Source organism: Capra hircus, unplaced genomic scaffold, assembly GCF_001704415.2.
Source record: "Capra hircus breed San Clemente unplaced genomic scaffold, ASM170441v1, whole genome shotgun sequence".
Classification (NCBI taxonomy): domain Eukaryota; kingdom Metazoa; phylum Chordata; class Mammalia; order Artiodactyla; family Bovidae; genus Capra; species Capra hircus.
In genome coordinates this window covers 6,953-24,456 of record NW_017190074.1, presented here as the reverse complement: position 1 = coordinate 24,456, position 17,504 = coordinate 6,953, and the positions used below count along the sequence as shown (strand labels likewise).

Genomic DNA, 17,504 nt, shown 5'->3' with positions numbered 1-17,504 from the left:
GTAGCATCTTAACCAGCGGACCTCCAGGGAAATCTTTTTGAATGAATGCTTTCAACTTCTGCCCTAATATGTCTCATGGACCAAGATTTTCATGTTTGGGAACGCATGTAAGAATTAAAGATTTTAAAATTAAAAAATAAAAAATAAAAAATTAATTAATTAATTAAAAAAACTTTCTTATATCAATGATTTTCTATTAATATCTTGAAGACCTTGGGCATTTTATTAGGGATAAATGTTAGCCTCATGCTTCAGGGTGGAGACTAGGGTTCAGTAATCGAGCACACAGGATGGACAGTTCAAAGAGGCACTGGATGCCTCACTCTCATCCCACTAGTCCCAGTCTGGTCACAGGCCTCACCTCTTCTAGAAGGCTCCCTGGGGTAGGGAAATATTTAGTTAATACTGAAAATAGAGTGTGAGTCCTTACCAAGTAGCCAGATGGCAACCTTTTTGCTGAGAGAATCTATAGGAACATACGGTCTTTGTACCATAAGGGACAACATTCCAAATATGAGGACTGGAAATGCATATAGCACACAGAAGACTACCACCATTCTGGCTAAGACTCCAGGCCCAGGCACCAGCCCAAAGGCGGAATGAAGAGCACATTTAATCCTCTCACCACAAAGGCATGAATAAGCTTCTCAGCCGCTGAGTTCAGAGCTCTCCTAGATGGATGGGGAAAAGGCTGTACCCTCCTCTCCAACATGGTGGAAAACGCATGAGAGTGCAGAAGGGAGAAGTGAGAAGAAGGTAAGAAGGTTGCTATATGACAGGGTAGTATTGGGATGGCCCCTGTGTTTTACATTCCTGACTGCAAAGAAGTTGTGATCACCAAGGAGTCAATGCCAAGGTTCCCTCCATAACTTCTGATGATCATCTCACTAGAGGAGGGAAACTTTATATATGGATTCTCATTTTCTGGGTTCCTGGAATTTCTCTTAAATTTTCAAATATGCTAGAACCAACCCAAAATGCATTTCACTTTTCTTTCCTTGCTAAACAATACAGGGAATTCCCTGGCAGTCTAGTGGTTAGGACTTGGCACTTTCACTGCCATGACCCTTGGTTCAATTCCTGGCCAGGGAACTAAGATCCCACAAGCCTCCTGGCATGGCAAAATAAAAAATTAATTAAAAAATACACACTCATTGGATATAATGTGTTAATAAAGTGTGAAGATGGAAGAAAAACTACTCATGATTTTATCACTCAGACATAACCATAGGTAATATTATGGTGCATTTTATTCTGGAGTGTTTTGGACACATAGCCAACCTGCACACACATGCATGGGATCCAATTGATATGCATACCACTTCTTTGACTAACTATATTTTGACCATCTCCGTATATCATGAGATTAAATATGATTTTTAGCAGCAATGTACTATTCTTATGTATGGAGGTACCACAATCTAATCTGTTGTTGAGAGTATAGGCTCTTTTCACATTTTAATTTGTGTATCTAATAGGTTCCTTAGACTAGATTCCTAGAAGTCACCTATGACTGTGTCAAAGGTCATGAGCATTTTTAGGGCTCATAAATAAGTAGATATTCTTATCATTCCCATTATACGGATGAGGAAAATAGGAACAGAGACATTTAACAACTTGCCACAGGTCACACAGCAAGTAAAAGGCAGAGCCAGAATTCAAACTGAAGTAGTCTGACACCACAGCAACCACCGCATTGTGGAAAGGTATTGACTCTATGTTATAGTGGCTACAGATATTTTTACCCTCTGTCATTTGTGTCTTAAATTTTGCTGGTGATATTTTTATATGGAGATTTTAAATACATATCTGTAGGCAAATTTGTTAATATTTTTGCTTTATGTTCCATTTTTTCATGTTTATAAAATCTATATCCTATGAGCTGATAAATATTTACCCATTTTGATGGACTGTTTGATAGCTTTCTTTTAAAACTTGACTCTTCTGATGCAGGATACAGCATGCTTGGGGCTGGTGCACGGGGATGACCCAGAGGGATGTTATGGGGAGGGAGGTGGGAGGGGGGTTCATGTTTGGGAACGCATGTACACCCGTGGTGGATTCATGTCAATGTATGGCAAAACCAATACAGTATTGTAAAGTAAAATAAAGTAAAAAAAAAAAAAAACAAAAAACTTGACTCTTTAACTGATTGGAATATTCTTAAATGAAAGAGGAGATTTTCTTTCTGGCTTACTTCACTCTGTATAATCAGCTCCAGTTTCATCCATCTCATTAGAACTGATTCAAATGTATTCTTTTTCATGGCTGAGTAATACTCCATCATGTATATGTACCACAGCTTTCTTATCCACTCATCTGCTGATGGACATCTAGGTTGTTTCCATGTCCTGGCTATTATAAACACTGCTGCAATGAACATTGGGGTACATGTGTCTCTTTCAATTCTGATTTCCCCGATTATATAGAGTGAAGTAAGTCAGAAAGAAAAACACCAATACAGTATACTAACACATATATATGAAATTTAGAAAGATGGTAATGATAACCCTGTATGCAAGACAGCAAAAGAGACACAGATGTATATAACGGACTTTTAGACTCTGAGGGAGAGGGAGAGGGAGAGGGTGGGATGATTTGGGAGAATGGCACTGAAACATGTATACTATCGTGTAAGAAACGAATCGCCAGTCTATGTTCGATACAGGATATAGGATGCTTGGGGCTGGTGCACGGGGATGATCCAGAGAGATGATATGGGGTGGGGGGTGGGAGAGGGGTTCAGGATTGGGAACTTATGTACACCCGTGGCGGATTCATGTCAATGTATGGCAAAACCAATACAGTATTGTAAAGTAAAATAAAGTAAGCATAAAAATTAAAAAATAATAATAAAGAGAAAGAGATGAGGCAAAAAAGTTTTCATTTGTTAGTAGTTATTTGACATTCTGCCACTGTTATCAAATCCTGAGTGTAGAATAGAGATGGTAATAATCTCTACTCCATAGGATCATTGTTAGATAAAGTGAAAAAAAATTTAAACACACACACACACAAAGTTAAAAAATTAAACAAACACCCAACAGGAATTAATTCTCTTTCTCCAAATCAGTCTGCCCTACTCAGAAAAGGTTTCTATAGCAATCATATATTTACATCCCTCTCTTCTGTACTTCGGAGAAGGCAATGGCACCCCACTCCAGTACTCTTGCCTCAAAAATCCTATGGATGGAGGAGCCTGGTAGGCTGCAGTCCATGGGGTCGCTGAGTGTCGGACACGACTGAGCGACTTCACTTTCACTTTTCACTTTCATGCATTGGAGGAGGAAATGGCAACCCACTCCAGTGTTCTTGCCTGGAGAATCCTTCTGTACTTGCTTCCTTGTCTAGAGAAAAGAAGGGTCCTTATCTAGTTTTGCAGTCTTGAGAATTTTATGATTTCTCCTTGAAACATTTTATGAACAGTTTGGAACAATTTGAGTAAAGTTGACTTCTTTGAAAGAGCTATGTGCTTCATAAAGAGTAGGTACTTTTGCTACTTTGTCTGGGGGATGATATTTAAAACACTGATTTATTCATGATGACGGATTCACCTATTGAATTAAGGAAATCAGTGTGTTTCAATTTGTTACCCTAATTATTTTGGTGGAAAAAAGATTGACTTTGTATTTATCTGTTTCTTTCGTTTAGTGAGTATTATGCTGTGGAGTGACCACAATTCCAATGGGTATGTCACTTGAATAATCACAAACATGATGGTCTAAATAATGGTGGCATCCTCAATACTTCCCTCTACTTCAACACATTACTAAGTTCTATTGGTTTCACCGCCATAGTATAACCTATATCCATCTAGTTTTCTCCCAACCCACTGTTCCTACTCTGGTCAAGTCACTATCATTCCTTTTGGATCACAGCCCCTGCTGGCCCCCTGCTTCCATCGCTGCCCCCAAGCAATTCATTCTGCATGCAGCAGCCCAGGGTGAGCCTCTTCATATGCAAGCCATATCTTGTCATTCCTCTATTGAAAACCTGGCACTGGTTCTACCTATCAGTGTTTAATCTTAAGAGTATGGTTCTTGGACTACCTACAGAAGAATCACTTGAGATATATATTTTTAAATACGACTATCTGGGCCTTGCCCAAGACCTACTAACTGAATTTCTGTGGTTGGAGCCTGGGGAATCATATTTTGAATAAGCATCCTGAGTTAGTCAATTCCCAAAGAGATCCAAGTCCTTGCCAAGAACCCCTAGATGCCAGCGACCTTGACTTTTTCCTGTCATGTCCCTGCTGGACCTAAGAAAGGGCCTGGCACAGAAGAGATGCTTAGGCTCTCTGGGTTGACTGGCCAGGCTGGAGGGTACAGATGTGTGCATGTTTGAACTAAAGCTTGAAGCAGGGTTCAAGACAGGGATGTTTGATTTGCTTTAATATTTGAGATCATTCCAACTCTGCCTTTCCTTCTACCTACTCCTGCCACCCCTTCCTCCCTCCCACATAGCCCTAGGTGTGCCTGGCCTGACTGATTCTGGAATCCTTGATTCCCATAAGCCTTATGTACAGGTTTTCCATTACTGTATAACATACGACCACAAACTGAACAGCTTAAAATGACACATGTTTATTATCTCCTGGTTTCTGTGGATCAGGAGTCTGAGCACAGCTTAGTTGGAGCCTCTGATCAGAGTCTCACAGGCTGAAATCGAGGTTAAGGCTGAGAGCTCTTTTAGTGGCTTGACTGGGAAAGAATCAGCTCCCAAGCATGAAGATGTGGGCAGAATTAATTTCCTCATAGCTGTTGAGCTGAGAGCCTGAGCTTTTTGCTGACCATAATCCAGAGCCCACCTGAAGTTCTTGCTGTGTGGTTTCTTCAACATGGCTGCTTCCTTTATCAGGGCTTCCGTGGTGGCTCAGACAGTGAAGAATCAGCCTGAAGTACAGGAGACCCAGGTTTGATCCCTGGGTTGGGAAGATCCCCTGGAGAAGGAAATGGCAACCCACTCCAGTATTCTTGCCTGGAGAATCCCGTGGACAGAGGAGCCTTGTGGGTTATTGTCCATGGGGTCACAGAGTCAGACACAACTGAATGACTAAGACTTTCACTTTCTTTTATCAAGGAGAATCCTCCTTCCAGTCTGGTGAGTTGGAGTCTTACATAACAAGATAACTGTGGGAGTAACATCTGATTGCCTTTGGCATATTCTGTAGGTTGGAAACAAGTCATACGTACTACCCATGCTCAGAGAAAGCAGAGTAGGGAAAGACATGAATACTAGGAATTGGAAGAAGCACTGAAGGTTACCTTAGAGTTTGTCTGCCACAGCCTTGTCGTTGCATTGCCATTGGCCCAGGGACTCCTTCAGAGAAGCTGTCTCTTCTGGCCCCACATCAGCATCAGTGAGATTTTCAGCCATCCTGTCCTGAGCCGTTGCCTCTTCACATTCTAAGACTTCTACCGGGATGTGCAGTCATAGTGGGTCCAGTACCTTAGGCCCGTCTAGGTCTAGCTCCTCTGGGTTGGTGACTGCATTGTGCTAATACCTCTGCCCCCCTGGGGCACATTAACCCAGGTGATGTCAGTAGGATTGGGAGGTGTATGTGGGGAGCCCAGGTTCACGTATATGTATATGTATATGTATATGTATATGTATATGTATATGTATATGTATATGTATATTTGTGCCTGCTACTAGTTAAAGCAGTCCTGGGCTCAGGGGCTACTGAGATCTTGTACTTGGGTGTGGTCCAACTGGAAGAGTTTTAAGAAGCTGAGGATTGAGGGGAAGCCTTGATTTCAACTCATGGAGGAACACAGAGCTAATAAAAAGCCAGAGAAAATAGTCTAGAAGGCTGCCAAACTGGGGCCCCAAGGCCAGCAGAGAGGGGGTGCAGAGCCTGATGTGGATTACTGAGTGGGAAGCAATGGGTGATACACGAAGGACCTGCAGGATGATGACCCTGTTGGTCAGATATGATGAGCGAATCTTTTAAACATTTAATTTTACATTTTCACGTCAAGTATCTTGACTAAATGAATCGCCTTTAGACACACAGGGTATGTAGGAATCTGATGTTCTGTACAATCTAAGCTTGGGTTCAGGTCAGATTGTGTTCTTGACTTGACAAGAAATGTGGAATAAAATAGCACTAAAAGCAAATGATCTTGTTTTCTGGAACAAGTGCCTCTTTGAAGGGCCATCCGGCTATCATTCTGTTCAGGCAAAGATTGTTCAACTTGTTCTCTCTTGATAGATCATCTTGAGGAGTCACTGGGTTAAACACTGAGCTTTGCACAGTCTGATTTTTGAAACCTCTTCTACTTTCTCCTTAGCGGGCCTCCAGATGGGCTGGCAGTTGGCCAGATCAGCTACAGAGGGCAGATAGTCTAAAACGCCTATATGCACTTGAATGTTTCAAAGGTCTTTAAAAGAATCAGTGAACAGTGTGTTAAGCAAAAACAAGCACTTGGGTGCGTCACCAGTGTCTTGTTCTGCAAGCCCTATTAACTGAGTCATGTAGGCCCAGGCTGGGAAACCTGGTTGTGAAACCATGAAGACGGCAAAGAGGTTTGGGCTGCTTATTGGTGGTGACGGGGGGGCTTCCACAACACAATTAGCATCATTTTTAAAGAATAAGCCCTTGGTCTGCAACCTTGAGGGGCCCTAGTCTTCTCACATGATGCTGTTTGAGCTTCCACTGACCAGTTCAGATGCCTTCCTGACTGAGAATGACATTTCACCTCAAAAAGTGCTGCAAATCACCAGGCCAGGGAGGGAGTACTCTCCATGTTTGTGTGGAAAGGGATTTCCTGCTGGAATAGAGAAGAAATAGATGCCAGACAGGCAGAGTGTCCTCCTCCATCTCCCAAGCATATCTCAGTGGAGAGTGGTCTCCTCAACCCAGAATCTGAGAGTCATCCTCGACACCTGTGTCTCCCTGGTTTTCTGCAGTCAATCCACCACTCAGCTCTGGAGAGTCTGTCCTCTAAATAACTTTCCCCTCATCCACCCTCCTTCCTCCTCTCTGCCCAGCCATCATTGTCTCCTCTCCTCGGGACAAGAGTCCTGGTTTCCCAGTTGGCTCCATTAATCACTTTTAATCTGTACTCCATTTAGTGGCTCCGGAGACCTCTTAATGCAGTTCTGATTGGTCTCTTTCTCTTTGCTTAAACCCTTGCAGTGTCTTTCTATGATCCTTGGGCTACATTTTCAAATCCTCAACACCACTGCCATGGTCCCTTTTGCCTCTGACAGCCTCACAGTGGGCCATCTCCCCCTTTACTGTCTGCTGTCCAGTCCCACAAGCTGCCTTGGGATTTGTCAGAAGATGTGTCTTCCTTTCTGCTTCTGGGCCTGCCTTCTCATGTCTCTTTTGCCTGAATACCCCTTCTGCTCTTTCTTATCTAGTTATTGCTCATCGAGCCTTAGAAGTGTTACTCAAATGTCACTTTGTCCAGGAAGCCTGTGTGATCCTCCTCCGAGATGAGGTTAGTCTTGGCTGCTGCTGGGTCTCCTGGCAGCGAGTGCTGCTGCTTCATAGCACTAATCACCAGGGTAGCTATGTCATTAATTGGGCTATTAATTGTGTAATGACAGTCTCCCTCTATAGAGCATTGGCTGGGAAGACAGAGGACATGTTGTCTTGCTTGCTTGGTCAGCCTGGCACCAAGAACAAGACCAGTCACTATGTGATCTTAGGCAAATTACTTAACCTTTCTGAGACTCTTCACTTGCAAAATTGACTGTTCTCAGGATTCAGTGAAAACATAGTTCACATAATTAGCCCATGATGGTTATTCAACAAATATCAGTCTTTTCTCTGAACAGGGTCAGAATCCTGGGAATTGGTCACTGGAAATTCTATCAACCTGGTCAAACATTTCAAAATTCATCCTGCTAACAAAATGCAGTGTTCCTTGGATGGGCCAGTGTCACTTGGAGTGCCGGATTAGGAATGTCTCTGTCTAGCCCTGCCGCCCACCCAGAGCACAACTGAGCAATGCATGCATGCATCCATCCATTTCCTGAACAAATATTTATGGAGTGCCTATCAGCGAGGTGTTGGTACTATTAGAGCAACCAATATTGTCTGTGACCTCTTACAGCTTATAGTTAGCTCCCCTCAGTGATTTTGCTTTCTTTTTCTATTTTGTAAGAAATTGGCTGTGATGCCTTTTCCTTTTGTGTTTTGGGGTTTTTTTGACCACACCATGCAGCATGCAGGATCTTAGTTCCTGGACCAGGATAAAACCTGTGTCCCATGCATTGGAAGCACAGAGTCTTAACCATGGGATCAGTAACAGAGTCTCAACTGTTGGATCTTGTTTTCATGTCACCAAAGAAATAGCTTGACTCTTCTGGATCTGTCCTGAGACAGCCCTAGCTGTGGCTTGTGACATGGTGTGGGGGACACTTTAGCTCTCCTGGTTCAGTCAAAGCTATTTTCATCTCCAGATAAACTTGCACTGGGATTTTAAAACTCTATCCACAGTTCTTCTTCTTCATTTCCTATCTTCATCTTGTGCCCCATACCCTGGTCCTCTTCTGAAGCACACCCAAGATTGCCTTCTTTCTTACGATGTGTTGGTAGATAGGATGCATGTGTTTATCCTTAGAACAGCAGCTATTTGTGGAATATTAGGAAGATAAAAGAAAAGATGGGAAAGGCAAAGGAGAAAAGGAAAGATATACCAATTTGAATGCAGAGTTCCAAAGGATAGCAAGGAGAGATGAGAAAGACTTCCTCAGTGAGCAATGCCAAGAAATAAAGGAAAACAATAGAATGGGAAAGATGGGAGATCTCTTCAAGAAAACTGGAGACACCAAGGGAACATTTCTTGCAAAGATGGGCACAATAAAGGACAGAAATGGTATGGACCTAACAGAAGCAGATGATATTAATAAGATGTGGCAAAACCACAAAGAAGAACTATACAAAAAAGATCTTCATGACCCAGGTAATCACGATGATGTGATCACTCACCTAGAGCCAGACATCCTGGAATGTGAAGTCAAGTGGGCCTTAGAAAGCATCACTATGAACAAAACTAATGGAGGTGATGGAATTCCAGCTGAACTATTTCAAATCCTGAAAGATGATGCTGTGAAAGTGCTGCACTCAATATGCCAGCAAATTTGGAAAACTCAGCAGTGGCCACAGCACTGGAAAAGGTCAGTTTTCATTCCAATCCCAAAGAAAGGCAATGCCAAAGAATGCTCAAACTACTGCACAGTTGCACTCATCTCACATGCTAGTAAAGTAATGCTTGAAATTCTCCAAGCCAGGCATCAGCAATACGTGAACCGTGAACTTCCAGATGTTCAAGCTGGTTTTAGAAAAGGCAGAGGAACTAGAGATCAAATTGTCAACATCTGCTGGATTATCAAAAAAGCAAGAGAGTTCCAGAAAAACACCTACATCTGCTTTATTGACTATGCCAAAGCCTTTGACTGTGTGGATCAAAAGAAACTGTGGAAAATTCTTAAGGAGATGGGAATATCAGACCACCTCACCTACCTTCTGAGAAATCTGTATGCAGGTCAAGAAGCAACAGTTAGAACTGGACATGGAAAAACAGACTGGTTCCAAATTGGGAAAGGAGTCCGTCGAGGCTGTATACTGTCACCCTAATTATTTAACTTATATGCAGAGTACATTATTAAAAATGATGGGCTGGATGAAGCACAAGCTGGAATCAAGATTACCAGGAGAAATATCAATAACTTAAGATATGCAGATGACACCACCCTTTGGCAGAAAGCAAAGAAGAACTAAAGAGCCTCTTGATGAAAGTAAAAGAAGAGAGTGAAAAAGTTGGCTTAAAATTCAACATTCAGAAAACGAAGATCATGGCATCTGGTCCCATCATTTCATAGCAAATAGATGGGGGGAACAATGGAAACAGTGACAAACTTTATGTTTTGGGGCTCCAAAATCAGTGCAGATGGTGACTGCAGCCATGAAATTAAAAGATGCTTGCTCCTTGGAAGAAAAGTTATGATCAACCTAGACAGCATATTAAAAAGCAGAGACATTACTTTTCCAACAGAGGTCTGTCTAATCCAGGCTGTGGTTTTTCCAGTAGTCATGTATGGATGTGAGAGAGCTGGACCATAAAGAAAGCAGAGTGCCGAAGAATTGATGCTTTTGTACCGGGGTGTTGGAGAAGACTCTTGAGAGTCTCTTGGACTGCAAGGAGATCCTACCAGTCAATCCTAAAGGTAATCAGTCCTGAATATTCATTGGAAGGACTGATGCTAAAGCTGAAACTCCAATACTTTGGCCACCTGATGCAAAGAAGTGACTCATTTGAGAAGACCCTGATGCTGGGAAAGATTGAAGGCAGGAAGAGAAGGGGTCAACAGAGGATGAGATGGTTGGATGGCATCACCAACTCGATGGACATGAGTTTGAGTAAGCTCTGGGAGTTGGCAGTGGACATGGAAGCCTGATGTGCTGCAGTCCATGGGGTCTCAAAGAGTTGGACATGACTGAGTGACTAAACTGAACTGAGGAAGATAAGGCATCTGTTGGGCGAGACAAGTCCTCTAGTGTATTGAAAGCTGCTCAGTTTGCTTCTTTCCTTACCCTGTGTCCAAGTGGGCAGCATGGCTTTGGTTCTGAAGTCTGTTTGCATTTCATGGTGATTTGAGTTCCCAACTCTTTGCAACCCCATGGACTATACAGCCCATGGAATTCTCCAGGCCAGAATACTGAAGTGGAGAGCCATTCCCTTCTCCAGGGGATCTTACCAATCCAGGCATCAAACTGAGGTCTCCCACATTGCAGGGGTATTCTTTACCAGCTGAGCCACAAGGTAAGCCCATTAAAGACACAGAGCTATTGGAATACGAGAGAAACTCGCAACTACAAGGAACCCGAGTTCTCTCCCTCAGTAATTTTCAAGAATGTGGATTTATGACATTTTTGGGTGGATCAGGATCCCTTGATTAAGAAACACACATACAGAAAACTGCTTCACAGAACAGCTCACACCATCGTGTAGATCCAGGCTTGTGTGAGCCGCCTTGGGTCCACATCAGCTGGATGGAACCCTTCTCACCCTGAATCCCCTGAAATTGTGGACCAGGTGGGTTTGCAAAATCTGTCAGCCATTAGTCCCTTGCAGAATCATCTGGCTGGGAGGAAAGGAAGAAACTTGTCAGTACCCCATTTATTTATTTTGGAAGGAGGTAACAGAGCACCCATGTGTGTGTCTGAGTTGGAGTTCATTGGTTTTGAGGGGGAAACCTTTCCTGTAGGGGAAGAGCCCCATTCCTCCTCTTTTTGGAAATGTGGGGGCCTCTCCTGTGACAGAGTCAGTTTCCCAGCTTCGCCTCTAATGGAGTGAGCAGATTGCAGGAAGAATGCAATGCTGCTCAGTAAATTTAATGACTTTATGAAGATAAATGTTTCCCTTCCGAGGCTCCTTCTTGTCAGAATACATTTAATACCACCATTCCTTTGAGAACTAAATTCCTGTAGCACTTTGCAGCATATTAACATGTTTTTCTCACCACATGATATTGCACTTCAAGCAAGAAATAATAATGTTTCTGCCTCCCCTTGTACATTTTTATTACTGCCAATGAATAGGAGTAAATTAACTATTATGGCTAACATTATTCACGGGGACAAATTCCTAACTCATTTTGCAGAGAATAATAAATAACAGAATGAATAAGATGCCTTTAATTTCACATGTGAATTATCAAAGATTCCTCAGACTAGTGGAAGAGAGGCCGTCTTGTTTATACACAAAATATCAGTATCCAGCCAGTGCTGAGCATCGCGATGTGTGTCACCTAAGGGTCACCTGCTTGTGGCTACACACATAACCAGGCTGCCCCAGGTTCCCGAGCTGGGGAAGCCAAATTCCCATCCATCGCTCATCCTCAGCTACCTAACACACACTCTAATTGTACACTCAAACAACTATATTTAGCTTTTATAAAATTGAGTTCCCAAGTCTATCCAGGCATTTATCACTTCATTCCATAGGCAACATAAAGACCAGGCAGATCTGGTTTCCATTAAGGACATTGCAAGGCAAATTCCACTCAAATGGAAACTGCTGAAGTCCTGGCCAGTGGCTCTTTCATTCTGAACTGCCTTCCACAGCCCAAATTCCAGTACAGTGACACAATTTGAACACCTCCTAGAGCCTGTTCTAATGGGATTTTTGCTGTACCATAAATTGTCAAGAACCTGAGAGGTACAAGCAAGCAGTATAATAGGGGACAGAACAGCATACACACTCTTCTGGAATATCACTCCACTTAATGGCCTTCCCAGCTCTCTGTGGCTGCACTGCCACAACTGTGCTCTCTTGGCCAGACCACTATCGAGCAGGGACCATGTTTGGGTGCAGAATACCAATGTGAGGGATTGCCAATATCCTGGAGAGAATGCATGCTGCCTGGTATCCTTGGTTATTGGCCTAAAGGGGCCACAGGCTGAATGTCTGCAGGGGTGGGGGTAGGCCTTCAGGAAAAGAGGGTGGGTCTGATGGAGAGGAGGGCAGGCTGCAGAGTTGTACCAGCCAGGCATATGCCAGAAGTAGATGTAGGGAGGTGGGAAAAGGCAGGAACACTTGTGCGGGGAGTGAGGACTCGTTTCTTCCATTTGGCCTGTGTCATCTTCATGCATACCATGAATTCAGATCTTCCCCTAAAAACATGGACTTTCTGGACCTAAGTGCAGAACTTTCGACTAACTTGATTAAGCTTCTTCAGACTTTCAGTTTAGCAATTCTTCCTTTCAAATGAGCATGTGTCCTTATACTTTTCAACATATGGGGTTGACCAAAAATTTCATTCCAGTTTTTCCTTAACTAACATGGTAGAATTCATTACAATTGTGGGTGCATAGGTTATAATTCATTATAATTGTGAGTGCACAGTACACTCAACTGCACTGTGATGTATAGAATTGGCCATATATTCTTTTTGGAAAATTGGAAGCAAATTTTGCCTTTTCTATTCTTTTGGTGTCATTTCTAGTCTTTTGGGAGAACTATCTCAAGGATTGACAGACTACAACTGTTTCCTCTCTATCTTGGCCAGTTGCCAGGTCAGGAGATAGGAACTTATTTAGAATAACTTACAGCTGTCCTTTGGTAAAACGCATATATTTCTGATTATAAAGTCAATAAAATTTGGAAAACACAATAAAATAAGGAAAATGTTAAATCACCAGTGATGCTAACTCCCTGAGGTCCCTTTGCTACCATATTTGTCTGTGTTCTTTCAGTATTGTTCTGTGCACATACAGATGTATACATACTTGTATAAAATGGGTGCATTTTTCTAGTTATTCCCATAGGATACATCTTAGAAATAAGTAGAAATATTGACTCAAACAGTATAGATTTTTAAGACTTTTTACATCAGTTGTCAAATCGCCATTCAGAGAAGTCATTATGTCTTCAGAGAAGACATTATCATCGCAATACATTTATCCCTGCCCCTCTGTCAACTGTGTGTATTCTCATGCTTACAATCTTTGCCAATGTGATAAAAAAGAAAAATTAGTGTCTCATTTTCATTTTGCATTTCTCTGATTGCAAGTCTTATTGGGCATTTTAATGTTTACTGTAGGATGTATGTGTTGTCATTGTCTATTTGTGTCATTTGTCTCTTTTGTGATTTTTTCTTATTGATTTATGAGAGCTTTTTGTATATTAAGGATATAGTCTTGTCTTATTTGTTGGAATATTTAGTTTCTCATTTGCTTCAGATTCTTCTGTAAAATAGGGATGGTTCTATGTATTTTGCAAGGCTGATTTGATGGCTAACCATCATTAGTAATGTCCCTCACACAATGTCTGGGATGGTGGATGCTCAGCATGGGCTAGCTATTACTATTGTTGCCAGGGATTAGATTTGTAATCCACACTGTATGGGTATGGATGTTTGGGCATTTTCCCCACAGCCCAGATCTCTGTGCAGGAAGTTGTGACACTAAAACTGTCAGCAGACAAGCAAAGGGCCCCATCACCTTCTTCCTACAGGTCTATTCATCAAGGAGGCTGACTTTAAGGGATGGCTTCAGCTGGAGGACACAGATCTTGGTGCCAACAAAAGGATCTGCAGAAGTGGCACAGCATGCCTATGGAGTAGATGCTGTCACCACCCCTACTTGACTACTGAGGAAACTCAAGCACTGGGAACTCAGGCACCTCCTCAACATCACACAGTAGCTGAGGCCAAGTGTATGACATCTCAGAAACCAGCTATGGGAACTTGCTCTCTGTGCTAAGGATTTCTCAGCCATAAAATGAAGAGGCTTTAGTAGGCAATCTCTGAGACCCTTGGAACTCCAGCAGTCCTTATTTCTGAAAAGAATCCGTGGGTACAGCCCTGATTCATTAGCCATAAAATTCATTGCATTGATTCACAGTTGCCCAAGGGCATTTTGTGTCCTTTGCAACTCTTGGTTCTGTTACTTATGTTGCCAGTGCCAAGGGGGTTGGGAGACACAGGAAAAAACTTCCTTATTTTTAGGTTTGATTCCTAATAAAAATCCATTCTATAATACAAAGTGCAGATACTACCTCATAGGCTCATCTAACTCAACACGTCCCAACTGAACTCAGCTTATCTTCTGGCCCCAGAGCTATTCCTTCTGGAAGAGCATCTTGGCTCCCCGTCTCAGCATTTCTCATAGTTTGTAATTATGCCTGTCTTGGTGGTGTTATTTGCTTGATGTCTGTCTTTTCTGGGATTTCTGCCCACCAGGAGGTGAAAAGTGGTCCCTCAGTGTAACTGTGCATCTTGATCCTGCCTTTATACAGAATGCTCCATGCCATATTGTACTTATTGATTTAGTTCTCTATATCTGGCCAAAGACTGTGAACTCCTTGAGGACAGGGCATGTTATAGACTGAATGTGTCCCCCAGCCCACCACCTCAATTCATATGCTGAAGCCCTAACCCCTAATGTGATGGTATTTGGAGAGATTGCATAGAGGAGGTAATTAGGCCCTGAGGATGGGGCCCTCATGATGGGGTTAGTGCCCTTACAAGGAGAGACACCAGAGATCTTGCTTTCTCTTTCCACACGTACACACTGAGGACAGGTAACATGAGTACCCTGTGAGATGGCACTTGTCTATAAGCCAGGAAGAGATGCTTATCAGAACTGGACTGTGCTAGGCCCTGATCTTGGGCTTCCAGCTTCTAAAACTGTGAGAAAATGGTATTTATGGTATTTTGTTGTGACAGCCTGAGCTGGCTGAGACAGGGCACCTTTTCCTTGTCTTTGGCCTCCAGTTCCCAGTACAAAATAGCTGCTCAGTATTTTTTTAACTGACATCAAATAGATGCTCAGTAAAAAGTAGATGCTGAAAGAAGGATTGGCTAGCTGAGAATCCTAGCCATACTTCAGGTTAGAGCTGAGATCCCGATTCCCCTCAATACCAACAGGGCAGCCATGGTCCCCTCCTCTCAGCATACCTGTCATACACGATACTGAGAAAGCTTGACTCTGGACTGATTTCCATTGTCCAGGCTCCCGCTGGGTAAAAGTGTGAGAACCGCTTCCCAACATGAAAGTGGCCAGGAGCCAAAATTGATAACAAAACATCAGACTATGTTAGACCTCTCAACAGCTTGTTGTAGACCACCGTTCCCTACTGTAAGAGCAATCTGAGTCTCCCAGAAAGAAGCCAAGGTTTCTAGAAAGAGACACTCTTGTCAAAGACAGGGTCACCAAAGATCCTCCTGAGAGTGCCCTGGTTTGGATGTCCCCTAAACTATGTCCAGCTCAAATGAGGACACAAACCTCTTCCCATGGTTTCTTGTGGCACAGATGAGGCAGCCTGCAGTCTTCAAGACAACAGAACACCAAGAGAGCATGGCTAGGATGCTTTGCCACATGTAGGCTCAGGAGAATCCCAAGTGGCTGGCACTTCTTTGCCCTTTAGCCCAGGATCCTTGAGCTCCAACATGTCACCATAGAGAGTGCCAGCAGGTTTCTCAGTGCAGTTGAGTGGCTAACTCAACAGATAGACCATATCCTGCCCCAGCCTGGAATGTGCCATTTTTCCAAGCAGCTATGATGCCTTTGAATAGGGAATTTAAACCAATGTCTGGGGCCTAGGTGAACTCCCTGCTACTAGGACAGCCATATTTCTAGGAAGTACACATGCCCTTTGCATCCCTGACCCCACCATCTAATTTTAAGTTGCAACTTGATCCTGATACCTTGAATTTCAATCCAATTTCCCCATATTTATATCTCTTTTCTTCCAGAGTGAGAACTGTGGTTTCCAACAATGTCAAGATATTTACCCATTTGATTAATGCATTACCAGTAGTTTTGGAGTTGTTGCACCCATGCTATTATCCACAACAGGCCTACTCAATCGAATTTCAGCTTCATTGGGAACAGAGGCACCACATCAGTACTGCTAGATGAGGGTAGAATTCTCAGTTTACCGTTGGGTCAATTTTGACACCCAGGGTGGGTGGGGGTTCTTTTTTTAAATGCATTTATTTTTAATTGGAGGATAATTGCTTTACACTGTTGTGTTGGTTTCTGTCATACGTCAACATGAATCAGTCATAGTTATACATATGTCCCCTCCTTCCTGAACCTCCCTCTCACCCCATCCCACCCCTTTAGGTTGTCACAGAGTAGTGGGTTTGAGCTCCCTGTGTCATACAGCAAATACTCACCAACTGTCTATTTTACATATGGTAATACATATGTTTCAATGCTAATCTCTGTATTTGTCCCACCCTCTCCTCCCCCTGGGTGGAGGTTCTTCCTACTACTGGGTGAGGGTGGAAGTTCATGCTCTCCACTTGGTCTTCACTAATTCACCTCTGGTTGGGTGAGGAAGGAAGGTGCTATTACCACTCAGCACCTGGCATAGGTGATGGGGCTGATTCCTATTCCTATCCAGAGGATGTGAGAATCCTGGCAGGGAGTACGAGGAGTCCCTCTTTACTGCAGGGCAGGGTTGGAGTTCTGGTCACACCTCCCTGTGTTCCTACTCCCTCTGTGTGGGGGTAGCCTTGTGTATTAATCAGGGTTCTCCAGAGGAAAAGCACCAATTGCATGTGTGTGTATCTATACGAGGAGGTTTAATGTAAGGAATTGGTTCACATGACTATGGAGGCCAACAAGCCTGCTTTGGGAAAGCCTACTCTTCTTCACCCCTTTTCCCCACAGCTTCTGGGATCAGCGAGCCAAGCCATTTTCTTGCACACTGAAGCTGCTGCCAAGGGAGGTCACAGGGTAGGCCTTTGTCCTATATCCTGTCAGGCAGGAGTAGGAAAATTAAAAGCGAGAAGCTCATGACACTGAGGGTCAGGCTTGTCTGTGGTTGAGATGAATTACAGTGGTGTGTCCCTGTTGTGTCAGGGCAGTCTCACATGAAATACTCTTTTAGGCTTTGTGAGGAAGGCAGGTTGAAAAAATTTTTTTAATTTAATATCACTCATCACATCTAAAGGTTTGAATGGAAAATACTGGGGCTGAAATGCCTATTAAAACTTTAAATATCACTTGAGGCCAGGCAGACATGGCCTCT

The 17,504-nt window shown here is 43.0% G+C and overlaps 1 non-coding gene across 1 annotated transcript; it reads left to right on the top strand.

Moving 5' to 3' along the window:
* Window positions 1-1,019: 1,019 nt before the first annotated feature.
* On the top strand, window positions 1,020-1,092 carry TRNAE-UUC. Its single transcript has one exon. It is a non-coding gene; the product is annotated as a tRNA-Glu (tRNA).
* Window positions 1,093-17,504: the final 16,412 nt, after the last annotated feature.